Source organism: Cornus florida, unplaced genomic scaffold, assembly GCF_030987335.1.
Source record: "Cornus florida cultivar Cherokee Brave unplaced genomic scaffold, ASM3098733v1 CherokeeBrave_3.0.0_Hap2_Chr07, whole genome shotgun sequence".
Taxonomy (NCBI): domain Eukaryota; kingdom Viridiplantae; phylum Streptophyta; class Magnoliopsida; order Cornales; family Cornaceae; genus Cornus; species Cornus florida.
In genome coordinates this window covers 33972152-33997068 of record NW_026775577.1, presented here as the reverse complement: position 1 = coordinate 33997068, position 24917 = coordinate 33972152, and the positions used below count along the sequence as shown (strand labels likewise).

The 24917-nt window shown below is 36.0% G+C and overlaps 1 pseudogene; it reads left to right on the top strand.

Moving 5' to 3' along the window:
* Positions 1-13245: 13245 nt before the first annotated feature.
* Positions 13246-13344, top strand: LOC132267759 (small nucleolar RNA R71; annotated as a pseudogene).
* The last annotated feature ends 11573 nt before the right edge of the window (positions 13345-24917 follow it).

Genomic DNA, 24917 nt, shown 5'->3' with positions numbered 1-24917 from the left:
TATTGTTCAAATGCAACTTAGGAATGATCCTATAGATTCATTTGGAACATAGACGTTAGGTGGCATGACCCACTTTAGTCGTTTTCGCATTTTAGATTTCAAGTCAATGGCTTTGAAGATCTATATTTTGTTGCTTTGTATAGCATGCCTCTATGTTGTTTGAATTGCATGAATAATGTGATTTATGCTAGAAATGTTTAAAGGTAGCTTAGGATGCTCCCTGAGTCTCACATTTGACATTGACGTTAGGTGGTATAACCCTTTTGAATTGTTATAAGTTAATGTAATAACTTTGTAAAACGTTAGATCGATGCATGCTCATTTCCTACGAGTAGCTTCATGTTATTTAGCCACGTAGTGGGAATATTTTTCAGGTATAGAAATCAAGGTTGAGATTCTCATTATGCTTGGATGATTTATGGACTTGAAGGTTTCATTCTTGTAAAGGTTGGCTTGAAAAACCATTCGTAACCTTATTTGTCAAATGTGTATATTTGATTCTAAACTTGTAATTTGTGCCTAAGCACACTTTTTGATTCTCATTTTATGTATATGATATGAGGCCAAGAGCTAAACCATATTTGAAATTCATGTATATTCATAAATGTTGAAATCTTGTCTTTAATGAGAAATTAGAGTTTTAGCATGACATTTTTGCATCGGAGTGTGCATCGGGTATGAAATTCATTATCTAGCATTCATTTAATATGTATGAAGTGTGGCCAAAGGCCAATCACCATTTTGTTTTCATTTTTGCATATTAGTTTCATACTTTGCGTTTTGAGCTAAAATAGTAAAATCCGAGCCTTTAAGGGTTCATTTCCAAATCGGGTGATGCAAAGTGTGCACGAGCACATTCATTAGGACCTATTTAATATGCATGAAGTATGGCCGTGGGCCAAAAGGTAATTTGAAATCATTTGTTAATTTTAGTTTTCAAATTTTCAATTTCTAGTTCATTTTTGCCCTTTTGGCCATGGGGGGGTCGAATTTTGTATCGGTGATATTTTTAAGTCGTGGACCATTATAGCATGTCATAATGGGTAAGTTACATTTGCGTGCATGAGCGTTTTCAAGAAAAACCTCGTCCTGGGTGATTTGAGCCTCTTATGGACTCATTTTACATTTTTATTGTATAATATGATTTTAGAGCATTTTGGGGTTTTCCTTCTAGAAATGAATTCCGGTCTTCATATGGTCACTTAGAAAACGTGATTTTAGGAGGGGTTTCTTCTTTACGTTTTCCCAGAAAATATCGTCTTGGTACTAGAAATCCCTCTTGAAGTTCAGTTTTCAGTTTTGCATTATAGCAGCTTTTTAGCCCTCTTGATCTAATTTCTTGGAGGGGCATTTTGGCCCTTTTACAGTGAGTTTTTTTTCATTTTCTCTTATGTTGCTGGGTAGAAAATTTGATTTCAGGAGGGGTTTCTTTTTTGTGTTTTTCTAGAACAATTCGTTTGGTAGCCCGTTTTTTATCACAGATGTGGACAGTCACTATAGCAGTTTTTTGCCCTCTTGTCCAATTATGATCTAGGGGCATTTTGGGGATTTTGCGGTGAGTTTTTTTTTTCATTTCCTTCCACGTTGTCGGGTAGAAAACTCGACTTTGGGTGGGGTTTTTTCTTTGCGTTTTTCTAGAAAAACTCGTTTCGACCTCTGTTTCAAGCCTCAGTTTTGGAAACTCGTTTTTTTTTTTTTTTTTTTTTTTTTTGTCAGCATATGCATGCCATTAGGCGCCGGGAGCGCCATGGCCTTCGTCGGGCCGCCGCGACGTCTCAACTTCAAACCCTCGTTTCTCCCTCGTCTGGACTTCAAATTGAGTGAACTTTTTTTGAACTTGACTAATTTTTCACTGTCTTTCCAACGGTGTACTCAGTTGTACCTGGATCTTTCTGGATAATTACCAGTTTACATTTTTTGCCTTAAGTGCTCGTTTTTCTTTGTCATGCCGTTTCTCCTTCATCCGGACTCCGAATCATGCGATTCTTAAGTCCATCTTGATTAATTTTTTGTTATCTTCCTAGCGGTGTGCTCGGTGGCACCCGAGTTCATTTTTTAGAAAATTACCATTTTGCCCCTGGGGGCTTATTTGTCATATTTTCTAGCTTTTGCTTCCACATCAGTTCTTATTGATTTCCACGACCTCATGGAAGGCCACTTTGACTTTTTAGAGTCTTGTTTTCTGTTTTCGCTTCCGCATTTGAATCCGTTATCTGGTCAATCTTCGGTTCATCACAGCACGCACTGGCTTGAAAAACCAGGGCTGTCACAATTGGGACTTTAAAGAAATAAAGAGAGGTGAAAATATATAATTCTCGCATGTATTTTTAACCTGTAGGATGTCAGAGCTCGAGCTCTGAAGATTCGGGCTCGAACTCCACCTGCCAAAAACTTGTTTTGATGTTGTAACGCGATTTTGACCCATTTAGAGCTCGAATCTCGAGATTTCTATTAGAGACAAAAACATTGGGCTTCGAGTATTCTTTCCTGGGCCTCTAAATTTGCTCAATTTGGAGTTTTAAGTGAAAAGTTATGCCTAAAGTACTAAAGTAAGTCCAGAGTTTTCAATAGCGCTCGATCCCAAGGTGTTGGGCTCAAGCTCTGGGGTTGTGGGCTCGAATTATTTGGACATGTGCTCGATCCCTTGAGGCTTGACACAAGGTCTTGGGAGCTTGGATCAACTTGTCACATTCTAACGCATCATGTGCTCGAGCTCTTGGGCAAAGGCTCGAGCACCCTTAAGTTGGGCTCGAGCTCTGGAGTTCAAAGGTAAAGCTTTACTGCCTTGGTGTAATTTCTTCTTTCTACTGTAGAACTCGAGCCATAGAATTGAGGCTCGAGATTTGACACTTGAATTATTCCCATTTTCACTATTTTGACTCTCGGCTTATTCTGGATGATCGGCAACGACTCAGTAAGCTTCAATGTCAGTCTTTTCATCATAAAATCCCGGTTTTAACCGTTTCTTTGGAAAAACACCTAAAAACATGAAATAAACATAAATCAGTCTAACAATGGATAGAAGTATTACTTTAGGTCTTAACATATAATACCCCGATATTTTAAATGATTTATTAATTGGGATTAATTACTTTTATTATATTATTAAAATGATTTGTTTGATTTAATTGAAATTAATTACGTGATTTGTTTTATTGAGTGCTTAGATTAATTATTTTATTTTATTTATTTTTCGTGAATTATTTTATATGATGATTGTTTGTGTGTGTGCTTGTCTGAAATACTTTAATTATTTTAATATTTCCCTCGGGTTTGGGCTTGGGCCTGATCAACCCATGTCTCGAAGTCAAGGGGTATCAGAGTTGGTATCAGAGCACTCCAGGTTTAAGTGTCCCTAGGGTGTCTTTCGTTGTGTAACTTCCACGTTGTGTACTCTTTTACTTAGAGCTTAAGTTTAGGATTCATTGTATTCTAAGTTCGGTCCGTTAATGCGTCCTAATGCTAAATCGTTTAGTTTTATCAGCAAATGGTAGAACACCGATTTGGAAGGTATTTAAGGAGGCAAGAGCGTAGGTGTTAGGAACGTATGCTAAATCAGTATATAGGGAGAAAATATTTATTGTGGAAACTGATTGAATGACATAAACTACGACGGTCGATAGTTTACGTTCACATAGTAAATGTAGGTACGAGATAGAGTAAAGAGCTAAATTATAGGAAGTTATTACTTCTACACTCAGGATTGTTCAGGGAGGATGAATGTAGTTTCAGATATTCTCGAACGTCAACACGATACAAAATGGTTAGTAAGTTGAAAATTAATCTGGTTTAGGGGTTTGACTAAGATCAATTGAAAGCACTAAATAAAGCTTTTGGGATTGCCTGTTGGTACGACATTGCTTAAGGATTTGTATGGATGATCTTTTAAGATTTTTCATTCATGGATCGTTGTTTAAAAAGAGTTGAATTATGAGTCTTATATTAATTAAGGACCTACTTACGGAGATTACTCTTATAAAAGATCTTTTGTGCGTTGCCAGAATGGGCGAAATAGTTGGGTTATCATGAACTCGTATATTAAAGTTCGAAAATGGGAAGTGGGTTATTACCTAAAGCATTTTTTCGCGAAGGGAATAAAGAGGAGTGACGGTGGCCGTTCCTATACGCCAAAATAATGTAGTGAATGCACGGTTAAAGAAACGCCTTTTGGGTTAAGTTTAAATTTATAAAACCACTACCACCACTACTACTAATGTAACAAGAGTGAGTAGGGATCGTCCCAAGGGATTGGAGGGCTACTAGTAATGAAACAATATATAGGGTTAGTAGGTCGAGTGATCAAAGGTAGATTATTTGGTTTATTAAACTACAATTAAGATTAAGCAAGCTCAATATAAAACAAGTAATTGAAGGATAGTGAAAACAAAAGAGAGAGGTCTTGGTACTTAGAGATCACCACTAAGCATCACTTTTCTATACACTCAATTCATAATTAATGAGGGGGAAAACATATGGTGCAATAATAGTAAGTGTGCGTGGTTGTTTTAACAAGCATGGATGACCAATTAAGTATATATTGTCTAAACAACACAATGAATAGCACAATACATCAAACTAAGTCATTAATCATTCTTTAAGCTCACAATCCAAACACATCACATAATTAGATAAATATACTACTTACATTCATAAGTATGGAACATCAAATAACAAGCATGGATTGTCCTCCCATTTAACAATTAAAGTAACTACACTATATCTAAGCAAATAACATGGAAATTAAACTGATTAAACTAAGAGAGAGGCACAATTCATCAAGAAATGAGTATGAACCATCAAATAAACCACAAGAACATTCTATTAAGCATTGTGCCTTGACAATCTCTAAATCTATAGCATCAACACACATAGATATGCATCAACAACACAAGAAATAGAGATAAACACATGAACATCTATTATAACATACATAGACATATGGATAGAATGAAATGATCAATTGGAAGAATTAAACCACACAAATCATTGAATAAACAAGATCTATGTATATAAATATGTCAAAACATGTATTACAACACAAATACCCTCAAAAATACATAAATCAAGGTAAAGAAAGCATGTTTAGGGCTAACTCTAGCCCCAAAAGGATGTCTAGCCACTCATGAATGATGTCCTCCAACCCTCAAGGGTTATCTCCATGGTAGAAATGCTCTTCTTCTTTAAGTAGATAGAAAACCTCTCAAGAATGTGTCTCTAGCCTCCTCTTCTCTTTTCTTCCCCTCTAAGAATACTCAAAAATTGTATCTATCAACTCTAAAAATCATATATGTGGCTCATAATCCTTATATAGGTAGCTCAAATGCCACACCCAATGGTCTAGGCTCGTACACAAGAGCTCTTCCAATGATTGCACAACGAGACAACTTTTAATGAGCTAGAAATATATTTTTTTCGGACTTGAGGAAGTTCGATCGATCGAACTGTATTGAGATCGATCGAACATGGCTGAGATCTATCAAACTTTGGCTGGATCGATCCTTCCATGGCGGCGCCTTTTTGGATAAGGCCAGATCCGAGATATTTTGGGGAAAGAGACAAAAGTGGTAGGTAGGGTGGTACAACAGGATAAGATGGAATTTTTTCTATCGATCTGAGAATTGTTGGATCGATCAAACTTTGTGGGATCTTTGGATAAGGACAAAAGGGCTTGGATCCATCTTGGAGAGTCTAGATCGATGAACTTTTGATCGATCGAACATGCTGATTTCCACACTTTGCTTCATTTTGCTTCCACTTTGCTCATTTCTTCCATCCAGCTTGAGTTAGCTTCTTTTAAACTCTTATTTGGCTGAATTAGCTTATTTTAGGGATAAACAACTAAAAAGGGTAATAACACAAAATTAGTCTAAAACGGGAAAATAAGATAGATAAAAGTCCTAGAATACCTAAGCCTAAGGGGTTTAAATACGTACTTTTCAGGGCTCATCAATCCCCCAAACTTAAATATTGCTAGAAAGTATAAAAGTATGAACTAGAAAGCATGAACTAGAAAAGTATGAACTAGAAAGCAATAAATGGATAACATCACTTTTGTAGGGTACACGATTGCATTTAGCATATGCAACAAGCCTTTTAGACCCCTAGGTTACCCCTACGAGTGAAGTCTCGTGAGGGTTTCCAGAAATGATACCCACAAATATTAAGCTCATTCTCACTAAAGAGGCACCAATATTGCAAACAAGTATTGGGAGAAAACTACCTCAAGTATGCAATTTTTCAACTATTTCCAAGCAATCTCCCAAAATCTTAATATCAAGTAAGCAAGTATGGTCCTCCATACATCAAGAAAATAATCATGCAAATCAAAACAACACTAGAATCCTTTTTAAGTGGACCGGCATCAATTATGCTGTTATCTAAGCCAACTAGAGAAATGATTACATCATTACCCTCAAACTAGCACACAAATCTAGTACCGATCATCATGACAAAGAGTTGACCTTTTATTAAAGCTTTATTATTCTAGGTGCGTTTATTCTTCTCACTTGATTTTTTTATTTTATTTTATTTTTTTTAGGGATCAAAGATGGAAGTATGGTGCAATGTGTTGATCTATTAAGCTTTCTAGCGATCCATGAGGTCGAGCGTTAGATCAATAACTCCCAAATCGGACGGCTTTAGGGCACTAAGTGTTCAAACACCCCTAAGGACTTACAAGCTCAAATCAACTAGGTAACAAATCAAAACAACCTCCATCTAATCATTTCCCACTTCTCACCTTTTGGGAGAATTCCTCACTTTTTTTTTATTACTTTTGCAACTTTTTCTTTTTTATTTTTATTTTTATTTATTTTGGCAAGTTCAATTATTAACCTAGAGTTTGGGCTCTCCACCTTTCGGCGCGAGAAATTCAGTGCTTGATGAGGCTAGAATCCCGGCTACTCAATGAAAAGGATTTGTTATCCACTTTTATCAAGAGGAAAGCTTTTAATGCACTACTAGCCCAATTGGGATATAACCAATTCAATAATCAACAAAACATGTACCCCACAAATGAATGTTAGTGTGCGTTTGTGCTAGTGTGGAATCCTAGAGTGAATCTCAAAACAATCACAAAATCAGGATGATGTAGACCATAAGTGCAAGCAAGATATCAATCTTTCGAAAAATTTACTCCTAAATGGCATCCACAAGGCATACAAGGAGTATTGGACTCTCAAGTTAAGTAATTTTTAAATTTTAAGCAATATAGTCCTCAAAAGATCAAAATCATAGCTAGTTATGGACCAATCATAGACAATCCCTCAAATACACAAGTCATGCTTAAAATTTGAATTGAAAGCAAATACTACAATTAACACCATTACACCCAAACTTAAATGGCACAATGTCTTCAATGTGCAAAGAGAACAAAGGAAAGAGTATACCAGTGTGGCTATGGCGAAGAATGGTCGGGACACAAGTATTCAAAATGGGTGGTATAACCCCCCCAAACTTGGGATTAACTATGGTCCTAAAAAGATGTCACTTGGATAAAACTCATTAGATAACAAAAGGGATAATAATAGTGCGCAGTGAACATACAAGTGTAAATGGGACAAGAATTGAAGTAAAAAGAGAGGAAAAAGGGTAGTCCTGAAAATTTGGGCAGCACTCTTTCTCACTGAAATCACTGGGATACACCTAATGCAGTTAATCACAGACAGATATATCAATACAAAGATATGGCATCCAAAATATAGCATGTATAGAAAAATAAAAATAATGTACATCACAATGTCTGGGCAACAGACTGGCCGTAAAAATAATATAACAGTATCAAAAGAGTAGGTATGTATCACAAATATATAACATGATAAAAGAGAGGAATAGAGATCAGACAGACGAGGTAGGGCGAGTGGGGCGTGATCCCCTGATATATTTGGATATGTCCTGCAGTGCAGATAAGACATCGGAGTGGAAAGATGGCACATCTGACCGAAGAGAGACAATTGCGTCCTTCAAGGCCTGGATACACTCTCCAAAGCCGGGTGTCGGTGCTGGAGCCTCAGGTACCACTGGATCAGGAAAATGATGTGCATCCTAAGCTTGCTCCTGGAAATGTAATGGTGACCCTACTAGAAAGTGATGTGGGATCTCCTCTGCTGGAGGCTCCTGCTTTAAGTCAATGTCTATATGTATGGCAGCCAGATCGACTACTTGGTCGTCCGCTGCTGCTACTATCTCTTCCTCCTTAGCTGCTATCACAGCATCCTCCAGGAGACTTTTGATAAGAGCATTGTAGCTCTTATTCTAGTCATTCTGGCCAAAGTGGCAAGCTCCTGTCTCTGGGCGCTCATTTGAAAGGAATGGATAATGCTGATCTCGCAAGATCTGAGTAATAAAGTGGCTAAAAGGAAGGTACTTAGCCCACTTGGGCTTGGCCTTGCTGATGTAGTCTGCGTAGAGTTTCATCATGACGCTCTAATATAAGACCGGAATAGAAACCCAGTACCCTGTGTAGAAAGCATACAGGGCAGTCAAATAATCACCTCGCCTCTGGACCTTATGGCCCGTCATACATACATTTCAGTACAAGACCGAATCAAAGAACCATAGATCATCGGGCAAATAGGTTCGAGTAGCAAATGTCTCGCCTTCACTGTAATGGCCTGTAAGTGCCACAGCCATGTCTGCATACGAAGGCCTCCTCTCTAGAATGGGATAATCGAGCTCAAAATCAGGAGGGTAAACATGTGGGCATCAGCAAGATCTGGCCAGAGTCTCCACTATAATGCGGATAGGATGACCATCAACAGTAATGCGCAACTCCGCCAGATTACTCGGGGCAGGTCGGAGGTTCTGGAAGAACATCCGAACAAGCCTCGGGTAAACTGGGTATGTAACAGGGGCTAGAATGGCTGAAATGCCCCTCCAGTCTATATCCTCGCAAGCTACCCGGGTCAGAATGTACCGGGAGAAGAATGAGATGTCAAAAACTGACTCATGCGCCACTGTAAGATGTGAGTATCTCGGCAGAGGTCTGTCTAAGGCCTGGCCTGGTTGTGCATGAGGCGGAGATGAAGAAGGTGATGGTGTATGCTCAGTCTCATCATGAGATGATGAAGATGCGGAGGTTGAAGACTGTAGTCTAGAGTCAGCTGAGGGGGACTAAGGTGAATCTGCCTCAATATAAACCTTTAACTACTTCAGCTGCTCAGCCTCAACAGGATGCTCTAAATCCTGGACACGAGATGGTCCTATCTGATGCTCAAGCTGCTCCTGAATATGGGAGGGCTCGCCTGGCTCCTCTATCCTGGGCCTAACTCGGCGTGGATGATACCTACGGGCAACAGTTTTGACCCTAACCATGGCCTGCAAAACAGAAAGAAAAATACTTACAATATAAGTTAGTACCGGCATAAAGAAGTGAAGCACAGCACATAGAAACATGTATCTCAAATAAGATAGACAACACAAAACATGAATCTTCGCAAGTGATGATGGGGCTGAATAAACAGTGACATTTAGTGAAGCATGCTAAACAATATACGTATGGAATGCATCCAATGTGGAAAACACAGGCATTAGGCATGTATGAGATAGCATGGAATCACAAAAGAAAGTGTGTGAAGTGTGAGATGCAAATCTGTGAAATTCGATCGATCACAAAAATGTGAGATCGATTTGAGATAAGTTTGATTGATCTTTAAATGATTGATCGAAGAAAACTTTGATTGATCGAACTGGTACGCTAAATTCGAAAAGTCACAGATCTGTGACGTGGATGGCACGGGGGCACCCAAGCAAGCTTGTGGGGCCCTCTCACACAACAACACAACAAGATTGGTCACTTGTTTGGCCCGTAACCCCCAAAATCAAGTAAAAAATGACATATATACAAAAACCTATACATATATATATACACATATATACACAAACATGAAATCTTCAAATGTGGCAAGGATTAAGCATGGAAACTCTAGATCTAACATGTAAAGCTCAAATTCATGAAGATTCAAACTCAAAAACACAAGAAAAACTCGGGACTTACCAAATCCGAGAGAGAGAGAGAGAAATCGAGAGAGAGAGACGAGATCTGAGACGAGAGATGATGTAGAAGCTTGGGATGGTCGCCGGAGGGTTCGCCGGAGATGGGAGAGGTAAGGTTTGCAGCGGCGAGGGAGATAAGGGCTTAGATCGATCTTGAAATTGATCTAATGACCCTAGGGTTTTATTTTTAAAAACTGGTCCCGACAAGTTCAATCAATTAGGGAAATTTTCCGATCGATCGAAGATAAATCGATCTGAAAATGTTGAGATCGATCTTCCCTCACTAAACGACAATTTTTTTTTTATAAATATTTTGAATTTTTGGAAATTAAAATTAAAATTAAAAGTATATTTTTTGGAATTTTTGGAAATAAAACAAAAGAAAATTGTTTTTGGGATTTTTGAAAATTTTAGAATGAATATAAAATTGGAGTTTTTGAAGATAAAATAAAATAAACGCTAAAAAATAAAAATAAAATAAATGCTAAAAAATAAAAATAAAATTGCAATCAAAGTCAAAGTCAAGGTCAACAAGGGTGCAGATCGATCAAGCTGAGATCGATCGAAAATATACCTCGATCGATCAAACAAGTGAAACCCTACAGACAAGCTCGAATGATGCACAGAGAGGCCTTTTTTATGGATCTCAAAATTTTTTCTAAGTGTGGAGTGAAGATCGATCCAAGAAAAAGTTGGATCGATCTAGAAACTTTCAGATCAATCCAAAGATATTCTCGAACGATACATAGAGGGCTTATTTATGCAGGAAATTTCAGATCGATGGAACAGAGCAATAATTGGATGCAGGGATGGGTGTTCGATCGATCGAACCTCTTTTGAGATCGATCGAATAGGGACAAAATGCCTATTTCCAGAATGAAAGTGCATGTATACTCAATCAAAAATTCCTAGCCATGTGTATGAATTCTAAAACATATCTAGACGACGCAATAATTGAAAGATAAAAATAAAAATGAGGGAGGAATGGGGTTGTAAACCCTACGAAGCATTTACTAGTCTTTAACGTCTCTAGCAAGACATTGGGCTCTTTTAGCCCAGATCAAACATCTTGTAATGCATCCTCTCCTTAATGGGGTGATAGGTACTTTGAATTCCACCCAAGAAACGGTTCCCTAAAGAACTTGTTGGATTAAGTTCAACGGAATTTGTTGGTCCTTTGTCAATGTGGTCTTTGAGCTTCCATGCCCTCTCAAAGCAAGATTTTGAAACATCATTCTTTAGACTCAAGGTCGAAGATGAACTTTTTAAAGTTTTGGTTTCAAGCAAAGACTCCATTCTTTCACATTCATTGTCTAGACATTTTTCTACAACATTTACTTCTTCATGCTTGTCAAATGAATTTGGGGTCGGATTGAAGATATTCATCTTCACTTTCATATGCCCAAATGAGATTTTCATTACCCCTGTCCTACATTTGATGTTGGCATTTGCGGTTGCCAAGAAAGGACGGGCAATGATAACGGGAATTTGGCTCTTGGGATTTGGAACCGGTTCCGCGTCAATAACAACGAAATCGACCGGGAAGAAGAATTTATCAATTTTAATCAAGACATCCTCAATGATAACCCTAGGCTTTTTGATGGATTGGTCGGCAAGTTGTAAAACTACCGACGTCGGTTTCAAGTCTCCTAAGCCTAATTTAACATATACCAAGTATGGAAGAAGATTAACACTTGCTCCTAAGTCTAGAAGAGCCCGATTAATGACATGGTCACCAATGATGCAAGAAGTAGTAGGTGAACCGAGGTCCTTAAACTTTGGAAGGGTGTTATGTTGTAAGATTGAGCTCACTTGCTCAGTCAAGACCACTTTCCTAGGTGCTTGACTCTTGTTCTTCCTCTTTTGGGTGCAAAGATCTTTTAAGAACTTGCCATAAGCCGAAATTTGCTTAATTGCATCCAAAAGTGGAAGATTAATCTTCACTTGTCTAAACATTTCAATGATTTCATTGGTCTTGGTCTTTTGTTTATCAAGATAAATGGATCCTTTTAAGGCATCCAGAAATGGAGTTCTTGGTTCAAAAACTTTTTCAAAACTTTTCTTTGAAGAATCTTCAACACAAGAATTTTTAAAATCCTTTTTCAAAGCTTTGTTCACTTCATCTTTCAAATTAATTTTGGACTCACTTTTCAAATCACTTTCTAACACTTTCTCATTTGAATGATCATGTATTTGCAATGAAGGAAGAATATGATAAGAAATGGGATGGGTGTCAACTTTTGGTTGCACCGGTTCACTCTCTTCATTGGACATACCTACCTTGTTGTCCACAATCTTCCTATTTCTCAAGGTTGTCACCACATTGACATGCTCAATTGTGGGAACTTCCGATGAGGAATAAGTCTCCACAACACATTATTGCTTTGGTGGGGCATTCAAAGGCATCTTCCCCTTCTTTCTAGCATTTAAGGTACTAGCTATTTGCCCTACTTAAGTTTCTAGCTGAGCAATGGATTCAGAGTGAGAATGAAGTAATTGAGTGTTTGCCTCTAGAGTGCGTAGAGCGGTCAAAACTTTCTCTTCAAAGGCGAGACTCCTAGAATTTCCTTAAGAATATGATAGTTGAATAGGAAAATGAGAATTAGAAAATTGGTTTTCATGTGATTGAAATGATGATGATTTAAAACCTTGGGAACCTTGGCCTTGCAATGGTGGCGGAATATACTTCCTTTGAAAACTACATTGGGGAGGGTTTGAGCCTTCCCCTTGGCTTTTCCAAGAAAAGTTCGGATGGTTCCTCCAACTTGAACTGTAATGAGTGCCATAAGGATTATTCCCTTGATTAACAAATGTAGCATTAACTTGCTCATGAGGCTCACTTTGCACATGTCCATGGGGACAATTGGAAGTAGAATGCAAGACACTTGAACAAGTCATGTAAGATTCATTAGATGCACGATGATGAATATGAGTAGGGGAGGAAGATACTTGATTCGCCGAATTTTGGTTGATCAAAAATTGATCAAACCTTTGAGATAAGGATTTCATTTCGGCGGCTATATCATTGGAGTTGTCAACTTGATATAAGCCGACATTCTTCCGTCCACCTAGGTTTCTATCATTTTTAGAAGATAAGGACATATGCATGGAATTTCTCTCATACTTTTATACAATTGCCATACATTATTTTCCTGCTTATCAAGATAAGAACCACCCATAGATGCATCAACCATACCCTTGTGATTATCTGGTAAACTTTCAAAGAAATATTGGACTAGTTGCCACTTAGGTATGTCATGATGAGGGCACTTCCTAAGTAAATCATTAAACCTTTCCCATGCCTCATGAAACATTTCCCCATACCCTTGAGAAAATTCTTTAATTGAAGTTCTCATGGCATTGGTCTTTGATACCGGGTAGTACGTTTTCAAGAACTCTTGTTGCATTTCCACCCAAGAGGTTACCGAAAAAGGCCTAAGATTGTTGAACCAATATTTTGCCTTGTCTTTAAGGGTGAAAGGAAAAAGTTTAAGTCTTAAAACTTCTTCTGGCATGTCTGTGTATTTCACGGTGGAACACACTTCAAGGAACTCATCCAAATGCTTATAAGGTTCTTCACTAGGAAGTCCATGATAGTTAGGAAGCATTTGAATGGTTTGTGGTTTGATTTCATAGTGATGTGCTCTAAATGGAGGCAATTGAATGCAAGTGGGTGCATTATATTCATTAGGCACATAATGGTCTCTTAATGCCATGGGAGGATTCACAATTGGTGGTGCTACACGAACACCTTGATTAGCTTAAACCATCGGAGGTTGTGGAGCAAAGATTGGTTGAGCCATTCTTAATAGAATTTGGCCTTGTTGTTGTGGTGGAATGAATGATCTAGGCATACCTAATGGTACTTGAATATTTTCATGATGCACATTAGTGTGGAGGATGCCTTGTTGGTCTATGTGACCAAGGTCCTCCACATGGTAGTCATTCAAATTCTCCATTGGTGAAATGGAATGATGAAAACTACCTCTTCCCCTAGGATTACGAATAACCGATTTAAGATGAAAATTAAGAGGGACAAGAGTAGGATTTAATGATCTACGGCCATGCATACACTAGCAAAGACAAATAACAAGCAAATAAGCAAGTAACAAACACTTCACCCCCATAACAAATCAATCAACAAATCTCCACATACAATAATCCCATGCTTCCATGCTTGAACAATATGCAAAGAAAAGTAAATAGCCTCCAGGCGGGCTCACGATTTAACTAAGAAATGAAAAACAAGCCTCCACACGGGCTCACGATTTAACTAGAGCTTGAGTTAGAAAGATCTCACAAAGGGTCCTTAAGTAACTTCAATTCATTTTCAACTTCCAAACTTTGCTATGCTTTTCATTTTTTTTTTTAGATTTTTAGTCCTTTTTGTGCTTAGCTTAGCTCCACACTTTGAATTCTCCTTCACCTAGCCAAATAAGAACAAACACAATAAGTAACTAAAAAAATAAAAATAAAGTAAAAACACGATCAAAAGAGTACTAATCTCTAAATGTTTCCAAAACACAGCGTTGCCAATTCAATCCCCGGTAATGGCGCCAAAATTTGACGGTGGCCGTTCCTATACGCCAAAATAATGTAGTGAATGCATGGTTCAAGAAAAGCCTTTTGGGTCAAGTTTAAGTTTATAAAAACCACTGCCACCACTACTACTAATATAGCAAGAGTGAGTAGGGATCGTCCCAAAGGATTGGAGGGCTACTAGTAATGGAATAATATATAGGGCTAGTAGGTCGAGTGATCAAATGTAGATTGTTTGGTTGATTAAACTACAATTAAGATTAAGCAAGCTCAATATAAAAAAAGTAATTAAAGGATAGAGAAAATAAGAGAGAGAGGTCTTGAGACTTAGAGATTACCACTAAGCATCACTTTTCTATACACTCAATTCATAATTAATGAGGGGGAAAAACATATGTTACAACAATAGTGAGTGTGTGTGGTTGTTTTAACAAGCATGGATGACCAATTAAGTATATATTGTCTAAACAACACAATGAATAACACAATACATCAAACTAAGTCATTAATCCTTCTTTAAGCTCACAATTCAAACACATCACATAATTAGAGAAATATACTACTTGCATTCATAAGTATGGAACATCAAACAACAAGCATGGATTGTCCTCCCATTTAATAACTAAAGTAACTATACTACATCTAAGCTAATGACATGGAAATTAAACTAATTAAACTAAGGGAGAGGCACAATCCATCAAGAAACGAGTATGAACTATCAAATAAACCACAAGAGCATTCTATTAAGTACTATGTCTTGACAATCTCTAGATCTATAGCATCAACACACATAAACATGCATCAATAACACAAAAGATAGAGATAAACACATGAACATCTATTCTAGCATACATAGACATATGGATAGAATGAAATGATTAATTGGAAGAATTAAACTAGACAAATCATTGAATAAACAAGATCTATGTATATGAATATGTCAAAACATGTATTACAACACAAATCCCCTCAAAAATATATAAATCAAGGTAAAGAAAGCATGCTTAGGGTTAACTCTAGCCCCAAGAGGATGTCTAGCCACTCATGAATGGTTTCATCTAACCCTCAAGGGCTATCTCCATGGTGAAAATGCTTTTCTTCTTGAAGTAGATGGAAAACCTCTCAAGAATGTGTCTCTAGCCTCCTCTTCTCTTTTCTTCCCCTCTAAAAATACTCAAAAATTGTATCTATTAACTCTAAAAAACATATATGTGGCTCATAATCCTTATATAGGTAGCTCAAATGTCACACCCAATGGTCTAGGCTCGTACACAAGGGCTCCTTCAATGATTGCTCAATGAGATAACTTTTAATGAGCTAGAAATATATTTTTTTCGGACTTGAGGAAGTTCGATCGATCGAACTGTGTTGAGATCGATCGAACATGGCTGAGATCTATCAAACTTTGGCTGGATCGATCCTCCTATGGCGATGCCTTTTTGGATAAGGACAGATCCGAGATATTTTGGGGAAAGAGACAAAAGTGGTAGGTAGGGTGGTATAACAGGATAAGATGGAATCTTTTCGATCGATCTGAGAATTGTTAGATCGATCGAACTTTGTGGGATCTTTGGGTAAGGACAAAAGAACTTGAATCCATCTTGGAGAGTCTAGATCGATGAACTTTCGATCGATCGGAGTATTCTGGAGATCGATCGAACATACTGATTTCCACACTTTGCTTTATTCTGCTTCCACTTTGCTCCTTTCTTCCATCCAGCTTGAGTTAGCTTCTTTTAAGCTCTTATTTAGCTGAATTAGCTTATTTTGGGGATAAACATCTAAAAAGGGCAATAACACGAAATTAATCTAAAACAGGAAAGTAAAATAGATAAAAGTCCTATAATACCTAAGCTTAAGGGGTTTAAATGTGCACTTTTCAGCGCTCATCAAGGAGGTTATCACCTTATTATGTGGGTTATTCATATTTTGTTTGATTAGGTAACAACTTGTTGTTGGCGATGTTATTTATTTCGTGTCGTATGTTTAAAGGAATTTTTCTGTAATTTTTTTTTTTTTTTGATAATTTTTTTTTATGTATTTTGCTGCAAGAAAATACACAAAAGGGTCGTTTACCAACGCATATTAATTGGTGAGATTAAGTTGCAAAGAAATGCAACGAGTATAGATTAGCTTAGTATATTCTTAATAAATTACGAGATATGCTTGCTAATTATGAGTATGTGTGGATGGATTAATTTCCACACGGATAAAGGGAACATGGAAATTTGAAATTAAATAATCAAAATTTTTATTTCATGAATTCGTGAATTTCGAGGACGAAATTCCTTTTGTTATGAGGGAAGAATGTAATACCATGATATTTAAAAAAAATTATTAATTGAGATTAATTACTTTTATTATATTATTAAAATGATTTATTTGATTTAATTGATATTAATTGCGTTATTTGTTTTATTGAGTGCTTAGATTAATTGTTTTTTATTTATTTATTTTTCGTGAATTATTTTATATGATGATTGCTTGTGTATGTGCTTGTTTGAAATACTTTAATTATTTTGATATTTCCCTCGGGTTTGGGCTTGGGCCTGATCAACCCATGTCTCGGAGTCGAGTGGTATCGCATAATATACGTATATTTAGGGGCTCGAATATGCAATATTCAGCACTCATCATCGATCATACATAAGCATGCTTGAATCATTAAAACACATCACCATCTTTCAACGAGCAACAAAATCATGATGTAACATTAGACATGAAATTAGAGGAAGAACATACTAGTAATTCTCAATAAGAGACAAAGTTTAAGGACTTAGAAAACCCATACCTCAAAGACGCTAACCAAACAAGGCCTTAGGGCAAGCTAAATTTTGAACTTTCCCAAACCCTAGCAATATAGGTGCCAAATGAAAGCCCTCTCTAAGCTCTCCAACTTTCACTTCTTGCCCATCTTCAAACTCTCACTCTAACATTCAAAACCAAGCTTTATCCTATGAAGACATATATATGTATAGATGTAGAGATATAGAGAGAGAAAAAAGAAAGATAGAGGGGATGTAATATTTCCCTTTTTTTTCTATTTTCCATTTTTCATAGATTTTTCAGAATTATTTTGTTTTCGCCTCATCTTGCATGTTGAACACCGTGGAGTGTGTCGGGTGAGTCTCGAGGGTTGATTGGGGCGTTCGGGACTCTTAGAAATGTATTGTGGCTATTTTGACATTTTTCAGTCTTTTGGGCCTGGTGGTCCCAGGTGGGACCCGCACCCAGTTTTGTCGTGTACGGGGTTATTTTTCGCAACCGTCATATTTCTTACGTCATTATTTGATGCATATTTATGTAGCTATATGTTTTGATGTGTGGTTATGATGTGTTTAGTGTATGTATATATAAAATAAGACAAAATGGATATTTTGATTTCGTGGGACCCACCATTGTTAATGGCCATTACAAATGACTACAAAGTCATTACCTGATCATTCTTCATCTTCATTTCCTGCACCATTTCTTTCTCTCCCTCTGTAATTTTTTTTTTTCCCCCTCCAATTCAAACTTAGATCTACTCCTCTCCTTTGAGAATTTGACTTGGCCACTGAAGGCAAAGTTAACGAGCACGACGAGTGCTTCGACTTGATCAGAGCAAAGATCGATTTGGGCCACCTTTGGATTTCAAGTTTTGGGCTAGCTTTGGGGGTTTTTCTTGGTTTTGCTCTTCTATTGTGGTAAGGGATTTCTAAGGCATAACCTTTTTGATTTTTTTGATTCATTTCTCAATACTTGATGTATAGAATGTTCAATTATGGCTATTTCTTGAAATATGATTTTTATGTTATATTTGATGTGTATGTCTATGTGTTAGTTGATGTGTTGTGTAGAAACATGCTTAAGCGATGTTATTTCAATACCTTATATGTTCAAGTGCCAGTTTTTGTTATATAAAAGCATGATGCATGTTCTTAGAATTTCTTGCAAAACATGCTATATTGTTAAGGTTTGAATGTAATACATGGAAATTTTATATTGTTATGGCATTGGAAGGCATGAAGCATTCATGCATGGCATTGGGTAAGAAATGGAAAAAATTGTTTTAAAAAAGAAAAGAAATTTAATTTGGGAAAGATTTTGAAAAGTAGTTTGCGAAAGCCAGGACTCCTAGGAGTTGCCTAATGGTCCGTAGCGTTAATGTGATCTAGAGGGAATTAGGGAGGGACCCTAGCGTGGTTGAGCTACCTAGGACCCAAATGATGCATTGTATTTGCCATGTGGTCAGGAATAGCTAACCAACCCTTCTTTCGTGGCGCCACGGAGTTACCATGGGCTGGGTTGCATTAACGATTTGGAATGGATAAATGAAAAAGTTTTGGAAATGGGGAGCGACATTGACATATTATTGCATCCCATTAGTATGACATGGCTTATTTATGATTCAGTTGATGTCGTTGTTCTTATTGTATTTTCTCCCAAAATAGTATGATCCCATTCCTTTGTGCTCTATGCTTTGTTTGGATTCACGGGGTCATTAAGAGACGTGTCTTAAGCACCTCCAACTGAGCTATTGTGCTCACCCCTTCATTAATATTTTCAGGTCACGGGAAAGAAATGGTGGACGATGTCCCTCCACAGGCTTAGGTGGACTAATAGACTATTTTGTTATATTTTGTAATTAAATTACATTCTTGTAATGCTTTAGCATGATATGTATAATTTTGTAACTTGTGGCCTTGTAATTGTAACTAAGATCCCTTTTGTAGTATTTGGATAGAACCGGATTCGCCAGACTTTAAATGATGTATTAGACTTATTTTTGGTTTAATCAAATGTACGAATGGTCAACTATGTTATACGCAGTCATATATATGTTTTCGGGGCAGGTTTAGACCGAATTCATGGTCTTAAATGGACCAAAGGAGTGCCGAAACCTCAAGCCAGCATGCACAGACCAAACAGGCCCATAAGGGGCAAACTGGTCGACGTCTGGGAATTTCCCCTTAACCGGTATCTGTCTAGTGTCGATTTTTGGGACTGGGAGGTAAACCAGTCGACGTGTACCCTATACACGTTGACCGGTTCCTGGTCCCCTCTGTTTCTTGCTTCTTCTTCTACTGCGGCCCTTTCCAACCTACTAGATGATACTATGGTACACTATGATACTTGAAATGATGTGTAAGTCATGCTTTGACATTAGAAATGACAATATTGCTCTTAGATGACCTTGGGTTCGGGTAAGGACTCTGGTAATGATCCAGACCCCCGAGTTCGGGTCATTACAGGGGAAATGAGAGTTAGCCGAGAATAGAATAGGAAGTAGGAATGAGTTGGTCTTCCAAACAAACACATGGTCTATATTGTGCCATTTGTTAAACATAGAAAGGTTAGTAACTAACATGCCCTCACCTTTCCTTTGTAACACCATCTAGATCCCTAAAATATCTACCTCAGTATATATAGGTGCATGTATATATGTATGAAATGACCACAATGACCTTCAATGAAAACGATAAAACCGGGAGAAATTCCCAAACCTGGAAATCGTCCCGACTTTTAAAATTTTTTAAAATTAATCCTGTCACCTTTAATTAACTTAAAACAAATAAAAATGCATTTTTAAAACCCTCGACTCAAGAAAATAATCTAAATGGCCCTCGTGGCACGCAAAACGAGGCACAATAAATAAATAAATAAATAAAAATTCAGAAAAATTCAGGACATTACATATTTGACCATGCATTTGTGTATATTTTGATGTGTATGGCATTATATACCCCAATGATGTAATCTTTTGACAAACTTGTATTTGACGGCCATTTACATTTATTTTGTGGATGTAAATAGTTTTGAGACCAAAGTATCATCTTTGTGGTCTCACTAAGATTTATAATCCTTTGTAAGGGTCGTATAGCCATCCAATGATGTAATTAAACTATTTATGTTCTTCAATGATGTTCTTGGAATTATTATGATGTAATTTAATTCCTTATAATGTATGGAAGTTATTTTGGATGTGTATATATGTTTTTATGGTTGCTTAGGGACTGATTTTAAGTTGTATGGAGGTATCAATTGTCATAATTTCAAGGTAGGAACCAACCAAAGCTTCCTTAGAGGTTCATAGCCATTTTCTAGGTTTAACTCGATCAATTGAGCTGATACTCAAAGATCGAGTCTTCCACATTTAGAAAAAATTTGTGAAAATCATAAATTGCATGCTCTATGTCTCACCATTTGAGTTTGAACTCGATCGATTAAGTTATTTATTTTAAAAAAAGGTGGTTAAGGAAAATAGATTGGTTTAATTTTTTTAGATGAAAGAATTAAGCATCTTAATTTAAAAATAAAAAAAGAAAAAGAAAAGAAATAATAATAAAATATAATTTATTTGAAATATATGTGTTGGATCAAAAAATCATTTTAGACGTTTACATTTTTAAGAAGTTGGGACATTTATAAAGTAAATAACAGAAAAAAGTGAATAATATAAAGTTTTTTTTTTAACTTTTTTTTTTTTATGCATAAATTGTTCACGAGGGTTGATTGGTCCAATTTATTAAATTGTTAAGTTAAAAAAGTCTCATAAATGATCAAAGAATAATTTGGTCAATTTTTTATATAAAGGGATGTCTTTGTTCATTTTTAAATCTTAAAATAATATCTTTGTCTTAAAAAAAAAAAAAAAAAAAAGGTGTTTAATTTAAGGGATCTTTTGTCAAACTTTAGGATGTGACACCCTATTTTATAGCAGAGGGGAGAAGACTTGGTAAGTAGGAGAATGGTTGTTGGAAGAATGGTAGGTGGGAGGAAGTGATTGTATGTGGGCGCGCGTGTGCAGGTGTGTGTGGGTGAGTTTCGCTTTTCTGCCAGAATGTGGGGATTGATTGGGTGAGTGCCATTTTTACTCCAATTTATATGTTATGCGTCCAATTGCCGAGCTTCATCCACCACTAATAAACTGAAGACAACAATTGTAATTGGGTTGATAGACGATAAAATAATGCATTCTCTTCTGAACATAGAATAATTGACGCAAATAACAACTTACTATTTTAATAAATTTATAATAAATTATAAATTATAAAGAAGCCCTGGGCCGGCCCTGACCCAAGGCAACAAAGGCCTCAAAATTTATAGGCCCATAGATGATGGGTCACCAAAAAAACAAAATATATTTAGGGCAAATCATTTCAGCCTCCCCAATCGCCTCCTTTCTATTCTCGTTCTAGTCTCTGAACTTGCCCTCTCTCTCCTCTCTCTCTGCAGCTGCAAACTACAAGATCTACAAGAATCACAAGTTCAAAACGCATATATTTTAGTTTATCTATCTGTCTGCAGGAATCAAAAGTTCAAAACCTACTACCAATATCAAAACCCATATCGGCATATCATTTCAGATTGTTCAAAAAATCAAAACCCATATCTTTCAGTTTCCATCGCCCGCTGTTCCAGTTCGGGTTCGCCGTTCGCAAGCTTCAGCCGCTGTCTCTCAACTCTCAAGCTTGCCCCCCCCCCTCTCTCTCTGCAACTGCTGACTTGTAGGTAAGGATTTTGTTTTAATTTTTTTTTTTTTTTAATTAACTAATCAAGGTCTGTAATTCTTGTTTTGCAAACTAAATCCTATTTGGTGAAAATTTGTATGATCTTTTATAAATAATTTTTTTTTTTTTTTTTTTTTTTTTTTTTTTTTTTTTTTTTTTTTTACAATATGAAGTAACAAAATTTGCATTGCATATTGAGGTAATCACCGTAATCTACATTTTATTTCAGCAAAACAAATAATTTTTTATTTTTATTTATTTATTTTTTAAAAATTTCTATAACTTCTATTTCTGTTTTTCATTTCATTTTATTTTATTTTTTGTCAATTATGTCTACAATAAAATTTGAATCTGGGCATGAAAAAAGAAAGAAAAAAAGAAAGAATCTGAATTGGATTGAATTGGATTAGAAATCTGCAGAGATTGAATCTGAAACAAATTTTTATCAACATGCCAAGCTTTTTGAAGATGGAAATCTTTTCAGAACTAAAAAAATATATATAACAAGAACTTTGACAAGCAAAAGTACTTAATATAGGGTAAAGCTCTAAAGTTACTCCTTGAAAATTAAAATACTTACAAAAAGCATGCTTTTGAGTGAATTCCATAGTGTTGGAAGGGGCTTTCCATGAACTACCTCACACTTTACTTCCACTAGTAGATTCTGAAATAGGATTAGTAAATTGGTCAAAAGAAGAGATAGGGTACTGAGTGGTGAATTGTTCAGAAATAAATTGGTAATTTTTTTATTAATTACCCAAATAGGATTTTCTATGCCTTAATCAGTCAATTGTCTAAAGAAACATTGTTAATTAACTAAAATTGAATTAAACAACAGTTGATTTTGGTTGATTTATTTTGATTTAGCCCACCCCATTGAGAAATCCTGGATGTTTTGGTTCACATAGAAATTCTATCTGTGTAATGCACGAAGGATGTATTCAATCTTCCCTCCATATTTTTATTTTCAAATTTTGGTTTTTGATTTTCTTGTTATTAGAATGCATAATATCAGGATATTGATTTGTTAATTTTGAAGATTATTCCTAAATTTATGCATTGTACTTTGTTATTGGATTAATTTAACATAAGAGCGGAGTATAATATGTGCTAATCACACCTATCCGTAATCACACCTCTTTCTACGGATAGGTGTCCAACATTTTGACTGAAAGCATAGTTGGGTTGGGTTGATACATGATACAGATCGTACTTAGACGGTGGTGTTTTAATTGTTATGAGTGAGATCGTGAAACTTCTTCCTCACAACTTGAGTGTTTTCTTATTTTTAAGGTTAGCATCGGGCCTTAACATTTAGCAAGAACAAGGTTCAAGAAACATGCCTGCTCAGTCATCAGGTAACAAACTCACTCTTTCTAAAATTTAAGTTGGCATTTTTAGCAATTGGTTACGTTTATTTATTCATGTTTTACGTATTGAATTTTTTTTTTTCCTACATACATATATATAATATTGTTATGATGTGATGCTTGAACAATTTATTAATGGGAATTAAAGACTTGGAAGTTTAGTTTTCAATTTCAGAATATATGTTTTACAAGTTTATTAACGCTTTAAAAACTTTTTCTCTATTGTCCTAATAATATATGTCTCTTTTATGAAAGAAAAGAGTTGATGGGAATGGGTGGAGTCGGCAAAAAGAAAACAGGTATGGTTTTTTGAATTATATAAATCCCCTTACCGTTGTAGCAGTGATGTTGGTTTTAAAATGATCAATTATGATAGGAAGTCTCTTTTCAGTTTATCTTAATCAAATGTATATTTATGCGAGAGGATTACGTGATTCTAGATAAGGATGTTAATGTCAACGTTATGAGGATGTTGATGTCAACGCTGACTCTAGTGATGACAACTGATGATGATGATAGATGCACTCATATTAAGTCAAAGCACTTAGAATTGAATGAAATTTAGAGTTGAAGACATACTATTGAGTATAGCGTCTAATTCTTTTAGTTAAAAGAATCTTTGGTCACTTCACACACGATTTTTCAATTCCTGAAATTCTGAAACAATGGTGTGTAATATGATTCAACTACTTTGGCGCTCTTTTTTTTCATCTCTCTAAACCCTAATTTTATCTGGGAAATAGAAAAAAAGACTATACAATTTCAATTTAACTTTATCACTTTGAGCATTGACAGGGCTTCTGAAATGTTGAAACTGAAACAACAAAGAAGAGAGTCCACCAATAAGAATTACCCAACTTAGGACAAAATAAGCTCTTTGAGCGTCTCGACTAATATTAACATGGGAGACTTTTATAGAAATGGACTTGTAGAGAGAAATATATATGGTTGGGGGCACAAAAGTGTATAACAACTTTGAACCAACGATAGGGTTGTGAGCTTTTGGCTCGTTTCATGCATCGGATCTAGGAAGTTTACAACAATGAAATGGAAAGCTCTGATGCACTCAAAGTTAAAGACAAAGACAATAATTAATATTATATATTTATAACTTACTTTACTAATCTAATATGATACTACGTATATCATACATATATATATATATTTGTGTTTGTAACTTTATACTTAGACTTATATATATTTTGATTTAGCCCATCCCATGGAGAAATCCTGGATCCGCCCTTGACCGGAGGTCACCGGAGATATTAGATTACTAAATTACCGTTTATTAAAATGACTTTGTTTGATTACAAAAAATCCCCTTGAACAATTGCCCTTTTACAAAACAACCCCCCTAAACTAGAAACAATCCTCTTAAACTAATGATTTATTGTAACTAAGGATATACCCATCACAAAAAATAATTGCACCCATTCTTATTAAATTGGTCATTTTTTATTAAATTATCTTTATTACCTTTCCTTATCTAAATATTAATTATACCATTTATCTTAAATTTTTC